Raw genomic sequence first — 14,796 nt, 5'->3', positions numbered from 1 at the left:
AGTGTGAGGATTCCAACTTCTCTACACCCTTGCCAACAATAGTTATTGTCTCTTTTTGAGTACATCAATCTTATTCTTCAATTCTTAAATAAAAAATCCAGTGAAGCCATTAGAATGCCTTTTCCATAGCCTAGATAACTCTGTGATTAAAGCTCTTCTGTCTGCTATTGTTTTCAATAGAAATAGTACAATCTTATTATATTCATATACAGATTATTACTTTTATTAATTTATTTAGCAAACATGTTCATTAAAAGATGGAGTGATATCTGTGTATAACACGTGAAAAACCAACATTCCTAAAGGACTGTAGAATTCCAAAGCCAGAGTATTCTGATTTTGCAGTTGACTACTTACGGGACCTTTGATACCTTAAATAAATTATCCTTTGCCTCATTTTTGATAACTGTGAAGTGGAGAAATGGTTGCACATGTGAAATGAATATGTGGGAATTTCATAAGTCTATTGGTTTCCTGATGATGCCGTAACAAATTAACAGAAATTTGGTGATTTAATAAAACAAATGTATTATCTTTCTAAAGAGGAATATTCTGACATGAATCTCACTAGGCTGACATCAAGATGTTGGCAGAGCCCCATTCCTCCCTGTAGGTCTATTTCCTTGTTTTTTTGAGTTTCTAAAGGCCATCCCCATTCCTTGACTTATGGCATTCTTTCTCCACCTTCAAAGCCAACAAGGGCAGGTCGAGTCCTTCTCCTGCTTTCATCTCTCCAGTCAGAAAATTTTCGCTGGTGGTAAGGATGCAGGATTAGAATGGACCCACACAGATAACCCAGGAGAATCTTTCCATCTCCAAGCCCTTAATTTAATCACATCTACAAAATCCCTTTTGCTGTGTAAGGTAACATGCTCACGGGTTCTGTGGTTTGCGACGCAGACATCTTTGAGGGACTGTTATTTGTCTATCAGAATGAAATAATGTATGTCTCGGGACAAGTACCGAACTAGCACATAATGCTGGATAAATATGAATTCCCTCTTTTATTATTTAAAATAGGGACTATATGATAAAATGGCAATGGACTCTGTTTCAGCTCTGCCAAGGAGATGGGTGACCAAATCTGAGAAAGCTATACATAAAGACTTAAAATACAAACACTATTATTCCCATAGAATAATTCCTGTCACAGGATATTTGCCAGAAGAATATGACATCATTAACCTCCAACCACAAGTGTCTCCTCTTTCCTTTGGCCCAGCAGCGAAGGCATCTCAACCATGTGGAGATAACTTTGTTTTTGTGATCTGATCTCTAGTCCTTTATCTAAAACAGCTACAAAAGAAACAATGTTTTCCTTATTTTGTGGACATTTCCTAAATACCTCTAAAATCCCTGTCAATATTTGCCAGTTCCAAAATATGTTCTAGTAGAAATTCAGCTAGTGGTATTTTTAAGCAAACCCTAATTAAAAATCATTTAAATGTCAGTGATCAAAACATAGGAAGGGAAAGTCGGTATTTAATGATGATATGGCACATTTATAGAATACCTTTTCCTGAGAAGATCAAAACAGATAAGCCAAGTTTAAGTAACTGTTTAACACCGATACTTGGAACTGGGCACGTACACTACCTTTTCCAGGTGGGGCTAAGAGAGAATTGTGTATTCACCTTACACAGCTGAGAGCACAGGAACAGGCTTGTTTTATTTAGTGGGGAAAAAGTGTCTAGCCAGGGGTGAACTAACATGGAGGAACAGATAGCCTCAGTTCATGTATTATTTGCCTCTGAAATCAGTGTTACTGTTGATGTCTTCTGTCCTTCGTTGTCAATCCCTAAAATAAATTAAGGATTTTATTCCCTCAGAAAAGAGAGCTATAATTCATTGCTTCATGTATGTTAGTAAGAACCCTCCTGCCACAGGCTGTCTCTGAAATACTGCGGTAAAAAGACCTAAATCTTAAAGGAGAAAAAAAAATGAAAACAATAAATAATAAAAATAAATAATCATCATAAATAAGAAAAATGTAAAGATGTCCGGCAATGCCACATTCTACTTAAGAGTCAAGGTGAACGTATGTTGATACAGAGACATGGTACGTGCCCCAGTGCCCACCACTTTTACAGTTGCTGATTTACAACAGACTTTTAATAAAACTGGCTCTCATTATCCTTTATATACATGACATTATATATTACATATAGATTATACATATACATTATAAATATAGTATATAAAATACATATTATATTATATAAGGGGTGTGGGTGAAATAAGAGAAAAGGAAGCAAGTAAAAACTTTCCTAGCACCTGTACAATGTACTTTCACCTTTTGGTACATTTGCTTTATTTCTTTTCCTGCAAATTATTATATTTTTGCTGGTAAGTTTTTATTTTGCTTTGATTTCAAATATACAGAATATTTTCAAGAAGAGTACAGTCAGGGGCGCCTGGGTGGCTCAGTGGGTTAAGTCTCTGCCTTCGGCTCAGGTCATGATCTCAGGGTCCTGGGATGGAGTCCCACATCAGGCTCTCTGCTCAGCGGGGAGCCTGCTTCCTCCTCTCTCTAAAAAAAGAAGAAAAAAGAGTACAATCAATTCCTTGATACTTTAATCCAATTTAACAACTGTTAAATCTGACTTCATTAGCTTTATCACCTTCTCCCTCTTCCCACCTGTGGGCATGTGCAGACACACACACATCTGTGTTTGCATAAATATTTATAACTAGATACGTATGCAAACGTATTTTTTTTCCTGAGTCATTTGGGGGTATTATATCTTCACTCCTAAACACCTGTAAAAATCAAGAACTTGAACATTGTTGCAATATGTCATTTAATCCACATATTTTACATTTGCCAGTCATAGTTTTTTCTTCTTAATATAGCATCTAATCAACATATGTTGCATTTACTTAGCACATCTGGTTAGTCTCCATTAATCTGGAAGATTCTCAGCCTTTCTGTTTTTCTTGACCTTGATATTTTAGGAGAAAATAATAATAAATAATAATAATAATAATAATGATGATGATTTTGTAAACTGTCCTGTACCTTGTTTCTAGTGTTTCCTCACGATTTAATATAGGTTATACATTTTTTTTTTTGCAAGAATACCACAGATATAGGGCTGTGTTCTTCTCACTTCTCATACCAGGAGGCACATAATGACTATTTGTTCCAACATCAGAAACATGAACTTTGGTCATGAGGTTAGGTGGTATCTGAAAAGTGTCCACTGTAAGTTATTTTTCTATTTATGAGTCTATAATTTGTGGATGGGTATGGATAGTTTAAGACTACATAAATACCCTCTTCCTCATCAAACTGTTTTTAATCCATTGAATTTGGCAAACATTGATGACTTCTAACCCTATCATTTCTGCTATATTTACTAGTTGGCACTAGTAGAGATTTCTTATCTCCTCTATATATATACGCACATTCATATAGATTCATGGATTCCTGTTTTATTCAGTTATAACTTATTGTTATTATTTGTATGTTCAAGTGGCCCTAAACTTGACCATGGGAAGTTTTACAATCTTTTTGACTCAGCTCCATGATTTATTGAGCATTCTTTTAATTTACAGTGAAAATGTTCCAGACCCATGTTGGATTTTCTCTGCCCCAGGCTTGGCGTTAGTATTTACTTCAATGAGTCCTGATTCCTTTTTAGAAGAGACGGGCTTTTAGAACCTCAGTCTAGGGAATAAATAAACTCATTCTTACTGTGGTATCATTAACAACCCAGCAGACAGAGCTAGAAAATACAGGCATGCGCAAACACATACACACACAGCTACCTCTCTCTATATACGGGCATACCTATGTATTCCTCGATTTGCCTATCTTGTAATAGATAGTAGTAGTGATATGAGTTCATGCTAATTCCAATACTGTATCACAGGGAATATTTCAGTCTCCCCCTTTCTGTATTTGTAACTCCCCTTTCCAGTAGTCAAAAAACTGTCTCTCATTACCCTTTATGTCCATTATATTATATATTACATATATATTATACATATGCATTATAAATATAGTATATAAAATACATAGTATATATTATATATATAATAAATATTTGATATAAAATAAAAGTTCAAACCTAGAATACTGAGAATGGTTTCAAGATTGTTAGGTTATTTTTATTAACAGATAGAAAATCAACCCTCCAATAAAATAAAGGAAGTTAGTTGTGCTTGGGTGTATATATATACATACTATAACATTTACTCTTTTAAAGTACACAATCCAGTAGTTTTTAGTATATCTACAAAGTTGTGTAACCATTGTCACTGTTTTTTCCCCCACATGTTATTGGCCACGGGAGTGGAGTCATCCTCTCTGTCACCAGAGGTGCTCACACTTTTTTCAGCCACTGTAAGTTTGGGCCCTGGGAGTCCTGGGTGTCTTGGGTGCCCTGGATGTGGCTGGATACATGGGTCTTGTTCCTATCACCCCAGAGGGGCACTGGATAGTTGTAGGGCATGGTCCGGTTGATTACGGTGGTTACTGGTAAATGGACTGAGCAGGGGCATCATTCTAGCGAGGCTCCCGTTGGTGAAGGATGTGACCAGCACCAGCTCCCTGGCCCACGCATTCCTGAGGAAGCAGCAAGTCTTTCAGCCATCTCTGGTCACAGTGGTCATGGCAGTCACCATCCCTCAAAAAAAAAAAAAAAAAAGAAAGGAAAAGAAAAAAAATCCCATATTCATCAATAGTCACTCCCCCTGATCCCTCTGCTATGTCCCCAACAAATGACTCTGCAATAAATGATAATAGATAAAGAATATACAAAGAGTACTTCCAATTACTGCAGAAACAAGGGAAAGAAAGAACGACATTCATGTCCTTGACAAAGCAGAGGCTTCTTGAAGAGCACATGGTAGAGGAAAGGGGTCCAACTGGGTTCAGGTTTCTGCAGGGTCCTCCCAAGTAGCTCTTGCTAAGGAATCTAATGAGAGTGAGTCTTCCAGTTAAAAAAAAAAACAACAAAAAAAAACAAAGACCAGATGTTAGCATTCCTTCGTGGCTAGCTTCACAGCTGAAGCAATTCCACCGTAGAGGTAGTCACTGTGAAACAGGAAGAAAAACGTATTTGTGAGAGATGGGGGCAGCTCTGATGGAGCAAATTTCTGAGTATTTTAAGAAGATGCAATGTCTCAAATACCATTCCTGAGCTAGGGGATGGGAGGCCTCTAGAGCATCAGAGATGATGAATGCCTAGGGCCTGGACGGCCCTGATGGATTTGGATTTCCTCCCACAAGTGAGATGGTTACACTGCTGGCTGGCCATTTTCTTAATAGTTAAATGTGAAGGAAAAATGGAACAAGGAGATTGGGAATATTCAGTGTGAGGCACACTTCTTCCCTACACCTGATGTTTTCTTCGCTGGGGGGGAGGAAGTTCCGCGAGGATGAAACGCCTGTGCTTCTCTCCTGCTCATATTTAAGCATCCTGGGGATGGAGGAATGCATCGATTGCGAATTGTGGACCAGAGAACTCTTATGCATACTTTGTTGTTCTTTGGGAGCAGCCTTATCCATAAAACACGAATTGTGCTTTGCTCTTTCAGGCTGAGCAAAGCGCGTGTTTTAGAAACAATTTTCTGCCTTGTGTAGTGCCCTATACTGGTTCCGTGATGGTGGTTTGATTGTTGAAGTCTAAGAATCAATAGTGGAAGCCCATTTCCTTAAACATATAGGCCAAATTCTTCCAGCTGGTTCTTCTCCCCCAACCCCATCCCCCGCCCCACCATTTCCCAATCAGTTTGGTACTTTTGTAGAAAAGAGTTTATTTTTGGTTTGGGCGACCTCAATACCTCTCACTTACCATCTCTGCGTTGCACTCTGAAGCTCAAGTTTATCTCTAACCTCAGCTCATTTACTTTTTATCTTTCAGAATCATGCCCAGGATTCGTATCGCATTATTTTTCAAAGTGGGTATGTATCTCTGTGTTAATGAAATAAAAATACTTCATCATTGTAATGGTTTTGGTGCACTGCTGGAAGCCTGCAGTACGACGTGGTCAGAACTGGAAATCCCACCCGGTTCGTGTTGTTGTTTGGCTTTCTTTCAATATTTTAATGTTAAAAAAATGACCTGTTTCTTATTTATACCTCTATTACTAAATTTCTTTTTTTTTTTTTTTACCTATAATCCATCCTACATTATAAAACATGCTTATGTGAGGCTTTTGTTCAATACATTATTTTCCTGCACTATGTAGTTTAATCATATCCATACCTTTAAAATATTAATTACAGCAATGTATCAGTGTAGTATTTTCCTTTCAAATTTCTTTTTGTTGTTGTTGTTTTAAATTTTATTTTTTCTTTCAGCGTTTCAAAATTCATTGCTTAGGCACCACACCCAGGCTCCTTTCAAATTTCTGACTTTTTTCTTTATTCTCTATGTCTCTGCTTTCACTTATTCATTCTTTCTTAAAAATGGGGAAATGATGGGGTGCCTGGGTGACTCAGTTTGTTAAGCGGCTGCTTTCAGCTCAGGTCATGATCCCAGTGTCCTGGGATCGAGTCCCACTTTGGGCTCCTTGCTAGGCGGGGAGCCCGCTTCTCCCTCTGCCTCCACTGCCACTCTGCCTGCCTGTGCTCGCTCGCTCTCTTTCTCTCTCTCTCTGGCAAATAAACAAATAAAATCTTTAAAAAAAAATGGGGAAATGCTAGTGGTAGGCAAAGGCATACAAATATAGGGGTCACTTCCTTTTTCTTGTTTTTTTTTTTTTTTTTTTTTTGGTCTGAACTTTTGATAACTGAATGTATTCATAGGATAATCCCTCAAGGCATGATATTGACCAAATACCATTGTGTATAAAGCAAGATATACAAAATATTCAGCAATACAAAATATAAGAGTATTTTTCGTTTTGAGAGCGATTTTAAAAATTCCTAAGACCTTAAAAATCAATATGCAGAAAAAGGCAAGCCCACCCATGTAGATTAAATGGGCATAATCATTTTAGAAAGCAATTTGGAAACATATGTTAAGATCTTTAAAATATGCATGTACTTTTCCCGTTTCTGGGACATTGTTCTAAATTAAGTATTTTAGGGGTGCCTGGGTGGCTCAGTTGATTAAGCATCCAACTCTTGATTTCGGCTCAGGTCATGAGCTCAGTGTCCCGGGATGGAGCCCCAGGTCGGGCTCTGTACTCAGCATGGAGTCTTCTTGGGATTCTCTCTCTCCCTCTGACCCTCCCCCAGCTTATGCGTTCCTGCTGTCTCTCTCTCTCTCTAAAATAAAAGAAATGTAAATCTTTAAATAAAGCATTTTTAATTTTTTAAAGACTTTATTCACAGAAGTTTTTAAATTCTTATTTAAATAGTAAGATATATAAAATGACTAAGCTGTTCAAGATAATGACAAAGCATGTTACAGAAACATAATGGAATATAGTAGAGTTATTAAATTGTGTTAATGAGTCCATTAAAAAATAAAAATAAAAAACTTCTGTAGCTCAAGAATCTTTCTACCATAACTATCAGTTTTTATTTACTTTTGTAAAATATATCTTATAGGCTTTACATAGATTTTTATCTTCATATTTAAGTTCTATGTCTTCAAATCATGGCCAAATTCAACAATATAGTACAAATAATACAACATTGTCTGAAATATCAAAGAGAATACTCTAGATTCTTACACTCTGAAGATAAAGTTTACAGGATACAGTAATCCTATATGATAATGTGTGTATAAAGGCATGATGCTCTATGTAAGTCATCTTGTTGTATTTATTTAAAATACCAGCAGTAAAGGGGCACCTGAGTGGCTCAGTCAGTTGAGCATCTGACCCTTCATTCTGGCTTAGGTCATCAGCTCAGGGCCCTGGGATCGAACCCCATGTCAGTCTCCACACTCAATGTGGAATCTGCTTGAGGATTCTCTCTCTCGTTCTCCCTCTGTTTCTCACCCCACTCCTTCTTTCTCTCTCTAAAAATAAGTAAGTCCTTAAAAATTAAATATTGATAGTATTCTAGGTACATATTTTTCTTTAAAATATTTTTATTAAATATTTACTGGTTTTATTTTTCTACATCAAAGTATATGGAGATTCATCACTGTCCTTAGAAATGACATAGTGTTCTATTGCGAGAATGAACCATAATTCATTTCTTTAATTTTCCATTGATGATCATTTAGATCATTTGTAAATTATGGCTTTTTCTCCATAGTAAACAATTCTGCAATCACTCTTCTGCTATATATGTCTTTATTCTGATTACATTTTCAAAACAGGGACATTAAATGTAATGGAGAGGTAGTTATTGATTTAAGCTTGTGCTATACAAGTAAAGGATAGACAATATATCAAATGCCAGTAGAAGCAGGGCAGAACAAATTGTTTTCTCTTTAGACTTACCTTTGTAGGAATTCGATCATAAGAAAATAGTCCAATCAAAGAACTAAGAAATATCTCTTGATCATCAATCAAGAGAATACTGGTCATGATTATAATGATAACTTTTATTAAAAGGTTACAATGTGCCAGTCAGCGAGTTAAACCATCTTACATTATTCCTACAAACTCCTTATTAGGGAGAGGACGTTATTACACCCATTTTGCCAAGGAAGAAATGGAAGCAAATTAATTTTACTCAGGTCACATAGTGAAATCTATCTTCAAGACAAGAATCCTTTTTCATTATACACAATCCCACTCATAAGCATAGCATATATAAGCAGAAAGAGCACTTAAATAGAAATATTTGCATCTCTGGTCCTTGTTGAGGTTGGCTTCTACTTACTGAGATGCCTGGATCACAGCCATAAGTGACATTGTATGAAATGAAAACTCCAGGCATTGGGTCAGAACTACTCATCTCAGCAAACACCTAGTTCAAGGTACTATTTTGCTGTTTAAATGAGCTTAGGTATATTCAAAGGCACTGTAGTCTATTTAATCAGGAAATAGGGAAATGATAAGAGATTGTAATGATTATATATGTTAATTATTGTCATTTTCATTGGTCTTAGCTAGAAAATTATGACGGTCCAAGAATGTAAAGGCCAATTATTGGATCACTGAGCCAATTAATTCTATCAAAGTATTGTGTGATAAGGTCCCTTACTCATATATGAATACATAAAGGCTGAAATAGCAGGGAAGTGGGAGAAAATCTATAGGGTAACTGAATCACTACTCAATCTTTCTTTAATTTTGCATATACAAATGCTATCTAATGATGGCTCCTTTTCACTAGCTCACATATTATTTTGGCCACTTAAGCGATTTTGCAATGGACCAATAGTGACCAAAGTCATTTTTATAAAACAAAGTGCATACATTGTAAACTTCCATAACAACTGTTTAGATATTGAGCCAAAATATTTGATTCACAGTTGATTTCCTTCTTCTCTCTTACCTCCCACAGTCATAGAGTCAAGTTTGATTGATATTTCAACTCAAAAGGATCACTTAAATCTGTCACTTCCTTTCTACCATGATTAAGAATACTATGTTGATGACAGAAGATGAGGAATGTTCTACTACTCTGGTGTGGGATCAGTGGAAACCAGATCATTTACATTGAGGTAAAAGTGAGACAAAGGACGTGTTTCCTAAATAAGGAATATTGTAGCTGAGGTTGGTAGAGAGGGATTTTAGGGAAGATCAGAGAGAAGCTTCCTTGAGCAACTTCCAAGACCCCTCCCATGTTTCCCAGGTGAGGAAGAAGCAAAGAGCTTATAAGCAGTAGGCATGGGCATGCATGAAGTTAACGTGTTTCAAATTCCCAATACTTGTGACTCATGACTATTAACATTGTATTTATATGGACTCTCTATAAGAATACATCTGATTCAGGGGTCCTTTGGAGAGAATTTGCCTGGAATACAAAGCTGTCTCTATTTCCACATGTATCTATACATTCCTTTCTATCTATCTATCTGTCTATCTCTCTGATTATTATTTGTTGAGGTTTTGTGTTGTTTTCTTTTATTTTTTGATGCTGCTAAGTGATAAATATGTTACTATTTGCAACGTTTTTGGAGCTAAGGACTGGAGGGTAACATTATAGAACTGATAAAAGCAAAGTAAATGATCGCACTTATTCCTTGGCTCATTTCCATCATCCAAGCAAAGAAAGCAAGCCCTTTAAAGGAGGAGAAGTAAAAACACCATGATGAGAGGAAACTTTCCATGGAATCTTCTTATCAGCCACATTTTATCAGCTGGCTATTTATATTTCCATCCCCTGTGGCATCAGCTAGCTGCAGCTTAGGAAAATGAATGCTTTAGAAATGCACTTGGGGCTCCCTCAAACTTGATTTTCCACATGGAAATGTAGTCAGATTTATCAGGGATGAACAAATAATAGCAATAGAAATAATAGAAAGAGAAATACATCAAATACATCACTGAGAATGACTCCTTAGCTTTGGATTTTTCTGTGTTCAGAGATGTGATCTTCTCTGAGTTGCTGTGGCTACATCTGGCATCCTTTTTGTGTGCTTGCTAAATCCTCTTGAAGGAGTTTAGGAATGCTTGTTGGGAGAGTAGACATGGGAGTGGTGGAAAAGGAAGAGACAAGAAGGATAGAGGGGAAGGCGGAGGAGGAAGAAAATCTGTGTCTCAGATATTCTCAAAACGATTTCATTAAAAAAAAAAAAACCTTTCATTTCAATGACTTTGCAAATGAAAATTTGTCATTAAAAACTGGACTGTCTTGAATATATATAGACAAGGGACAGGAAATTGGTTTGGTTTCTTTGTTTTCAGTTAATTTGAATTATCCTGGAAGGAGTATTAAACATGATATGAATGTCATTGATGATTTAAAATATTTTTTTTTAATTTTATTTATTTATTTGATAGATAGAAATCACAAGTAGGCAGAGAAGCAGGTAGAGAGAGAGCGGGGTTGGGGGGAGGCAGGCTCCCTGCTGAGCAGAGAGCCCAATGTGGGGCTTGATCCCAGCACCCTGAGATCATGACCTGAGCTAAAGGCAGAGGCTTAACCCACTGCGCCACCCAGGTGCCCCTAAAATATTGTTTTTGATGTACAAAAGTAATATTTAAATATATTTTAAAGGTTTTATTTATTTGACAGAGAGAAATACAGCAAGAGAGGGAACACAAGCAGGAGGAGTGGGAGAAGAAGCAGGCTTGCCACTGAGCAGGGAGCCCAGTGTGGGGCTCGATCCCAGAACCCTGGGATCATGACCTGAGCTGAAGGCAGACCTTTAACGACTGAGACACCCAGGTGCCCCAACATTTAAATATCTTAATTATTCAGATTGAGTCTACAAATCCCACGTATTCTATATTTCTGTTTTAGTAAAGGCATCTGGTACAAGTTTTTTCTTGATTTTCTCCCCTTCCTTGCCCATGAAGGGTACTAATTTCTCATTTCCATTCTCCTCTGTGGTCTTCCTACTGCCATTAAACTTGACCGAGTTCTGGTGGGGGCATGCCCAAGGTTAGGAGATGCTTGGACAAACCTGCAGCTGCAGCTCTGAGACATCCCAGGCAACCTGTCATGGGATCACGAATGTATCACTGATCTAGAAACATGGGGGCTTGATAAGTCTGTCACTAAGAGAGTGTGTGGTATGAGGCATAGGGCATTCCAATTCGACAAAAAAAACCTAATTTGGTTTATGATGAGGCAATAAAATAAATACATGGCAATCCTAGATTGTGTTTCTTCACTATAATGCCTATTAGGTATCTGTTACTAGCCCACATGAGAATAGAAAGGCTATATTTCTAAGTCGTCATTGTCAGTTGTTTTGTATATTAAAAATGAAGACAGATCTCAATAAAGAAGAGCTGTGACCAGCTCTGTTCATAGACTTTAACTGTAGACACTCTTCTATTTGTGCCCCCTAAAAATGGTCCATTTTCCATCTTGGTCATATGACTGAAAGAATTAGAAAAGAAGAGAGTGAGAGAAACTAAGGAAGAGAATAAGGTCCTGGAAAAAACTGAGAAACACAGATGGGTGGTTTGATAATTACCTAATTTTATATTGAGTTGAATTAAAAGGATTTTACTGAAAGATCTTTTTAACTCATATCGTACTTCTAGAATTCTGAAAATTTCACCTTCATTGATATTGGAAAAATCATTTGGGTCATAGTAAGGAAAAGAATTCTCTAAAAAAATGAGTGGCCAAAATCTGGGACATTGACAATACAAAATACCAGCAAGGAAAATAAGAGGAACTTCAAATGGGCTCCTTTCAAGTTGAATACACACACATGCGCGCGCACACACACACACACACACACACATATATATATATATTCAAGGAGAATATATGTATATTTATGAATATGAATATGATATGTAATATACATTACATTTGCCATATAGATAATATATCCTATATATGCATATATAATATATAATATATTATATTATACAATATGTATACATATACTATATCCTGTGTTTGTGTGTATGTATAATATATATATTATATATATTGCACTTCTTCTGGTTTTCTCCATTGAGTCTTGTTTTATAGGCAAGGCAGGCAAATGTCACCATGAAAATAATGGAAACAATCCATCGAACCCACCTGTCAGGGATAGCCGGTCATGTATAATTTCCAGGGCAGAACTGCACTAGGAAAGGTCTGTTATGTCATAAACGTACCTAAGGAAACTTGTTTCCTAGAGTAGTGCTTTTTCACTGGAGAATTAAACTACAAAGTAAGTTGACTATGAGTCAAAGACATTTGCTTCATCTCTAGACATACAGAGTTTGTCATATAAAACATGTTAACCATAAATTTTGATGTATTTAAAAGTGATATAATATGAAATTTTACTTTGTTCCTTGAATGTTACAAAATTTGGAGGTAAATGAGTGATCTTGACAGTGTGGTGACTTGTTGGCCTTGCTTGTAGAGGGGTCAGCGTGTAAATTTGAGATGGCTGGAATAATGCATGCTCTTAAGAAAGGCACGCATTGATTCACCGGCCACATCCTGGTTCTCAACCATTTCCCCATAGGTCCTGTGATTAAGTCAGAGACCACAACTTTATGGCAATTAGCAGAAGATTCTCTGACTGATTTGATTATTTCAGCCTTTGCAACTTTAATAGATTTATTTATTTATTTTACCATCAATACCACAAACATGATGGGATATGCTTGAGGTTAGAATGTCTATGTGTTACTTAATTTGTTGAAAACTATTACGGAGATCAGGGAGAAAAGAAAAAAACCTCCACAGTTTAAAAGAGGTTGACATTTTACTGCGGATGGGAGGGGGGGTGGTTTACATTTGACCCAATTGCCTTGGAAAAATGGCAAATTTTCCCTTAGGAAAGAGCTTCCCTTTTAATTAAGAAATCACCTTTTTGACTATGAAAAGGTCATGCCCTACGGCACTATGCAGAAAGGGGGGAGAAAGAGAAAGATACCAAAAAAAAAAAAAAAAAAAAAAAAAAAAGTAAAGAAATGGCTTGCTCAGCAAAAACAAGAAATAATCATTTGCAGGCTTTGGCTGGTAGGCTAAAGGATTGTAGGAATCAAGAATCAGAAAGAATAGAATTGGATGAAGGGTCTAAAACTGTAATTTTCAACCTGGCTGCACATTAGAACTAACAAGGGGAACTTTCACTTCTTGGTTCCACTCCCCAAAGTTTCTAATTTACTCGGTGTGGGTGGGTGCTGAATGACAACAGTTTTATGAAGTCTTTCCAGAAATTCTAATTCTCAGCCAGGGAGAGAATTTTTGGAGAGAAAATGGTCACATCCCAGGATGGAGTTTATGGCAGAAGATGGACACTAAGAAACCCAAAGATTGGTCAGAGTAAAAAAGTGCTCGAAATGAAAGCTGGATAATACTTAATCTTAAAATTATTTATTCTCCTAGTTGTTCTGGGCTTCCCCTCTGCTAATATCGGATCTTTGGTGAACCATGTGTTACATGCAACAATCTTGTATTGACAGAGTTTTAGGGAATGGGAATGATGGTCCAGGTCTGGTTAGAACTGGTGCCAAAAAAAGAAAAAGAGTAGCAATTCCAAGAGTTAAAACAAGAGTTCTGCAGAGAACAAGATTGTACAAGATTTGGGTATCTCTGGGAGATAAAACTTTGATGGGCCTTTTTATTTCTTTTGTATATTATCTATTTTTAAAAACAATAAACATGACCACATAATATTCTATAATAAGAACAAAATTAAATTGTTTTTATTTTGAAAAGAGAAAGGTAGGAAGTCAATACCTGGCAAGACCAGACCTATCAATGTCTATTTGTTATTATAATTATCATAGCTAACTAGTAGAGGTGAGGTAACTTGCTGTCTTATCAAAACAAAGAAGAAATAATGTTGACTTAATTTCTGGAGTTTGAGGGTATGCTAGCAAACCACATTACACCTACACAATTTAAATAAGTAGGAATTACTTAAGCAATACAAATATATATTTGCATTTCCTTTTGTCTGGAAAGATCACATAAGAATTTTATCTTCACTGTACTGAAAGTCATACAGTAAAAGACTTTCCAAAACATCCTTCCTTACATTTTTCCATAAATAATATATTTTCATGGTGAATCACATGATAGAATTTTCCAGGGACATTAAAAGAGCTGGTGTCATGGTCACAGTGCTCTCGGTGACTCAATAATTCACGATCACAGGTGCTGCATACCCTTTCTGTGGGGTCTGTGTGCTCTTTTTTGGGACTGAGCTCCACACCACTCACTGAAGAACCAGCCTAATAATAGCAAACGAAGCCTCTCTGTGCCTGTCAGGCAGTTGCCAGATACTCTGCAAAATGTATGGGGGAGAGAGCTGAGAGGCATGGCATCTCCCTTGACTGTGAGCAAGGCTCAGATGG

This window comes from Mustela lutreola, chromosome 9, assembly GCF_030435805.1.
Source record: "Mustela lutreola isolate mMusLut2 chromosome 9, mMusLut2.pri, whole genome shotgun sequence".
Classification (NCBI taxonomy): domain Eukaryota; kingdom Metazoa; phylum Chordata; class Mammalia; order Carnivora; family Mustelidae; genus Mustela; species Mustela lutreola.
Note: the sequence above shows the minus strand (reverse complement) of the source record.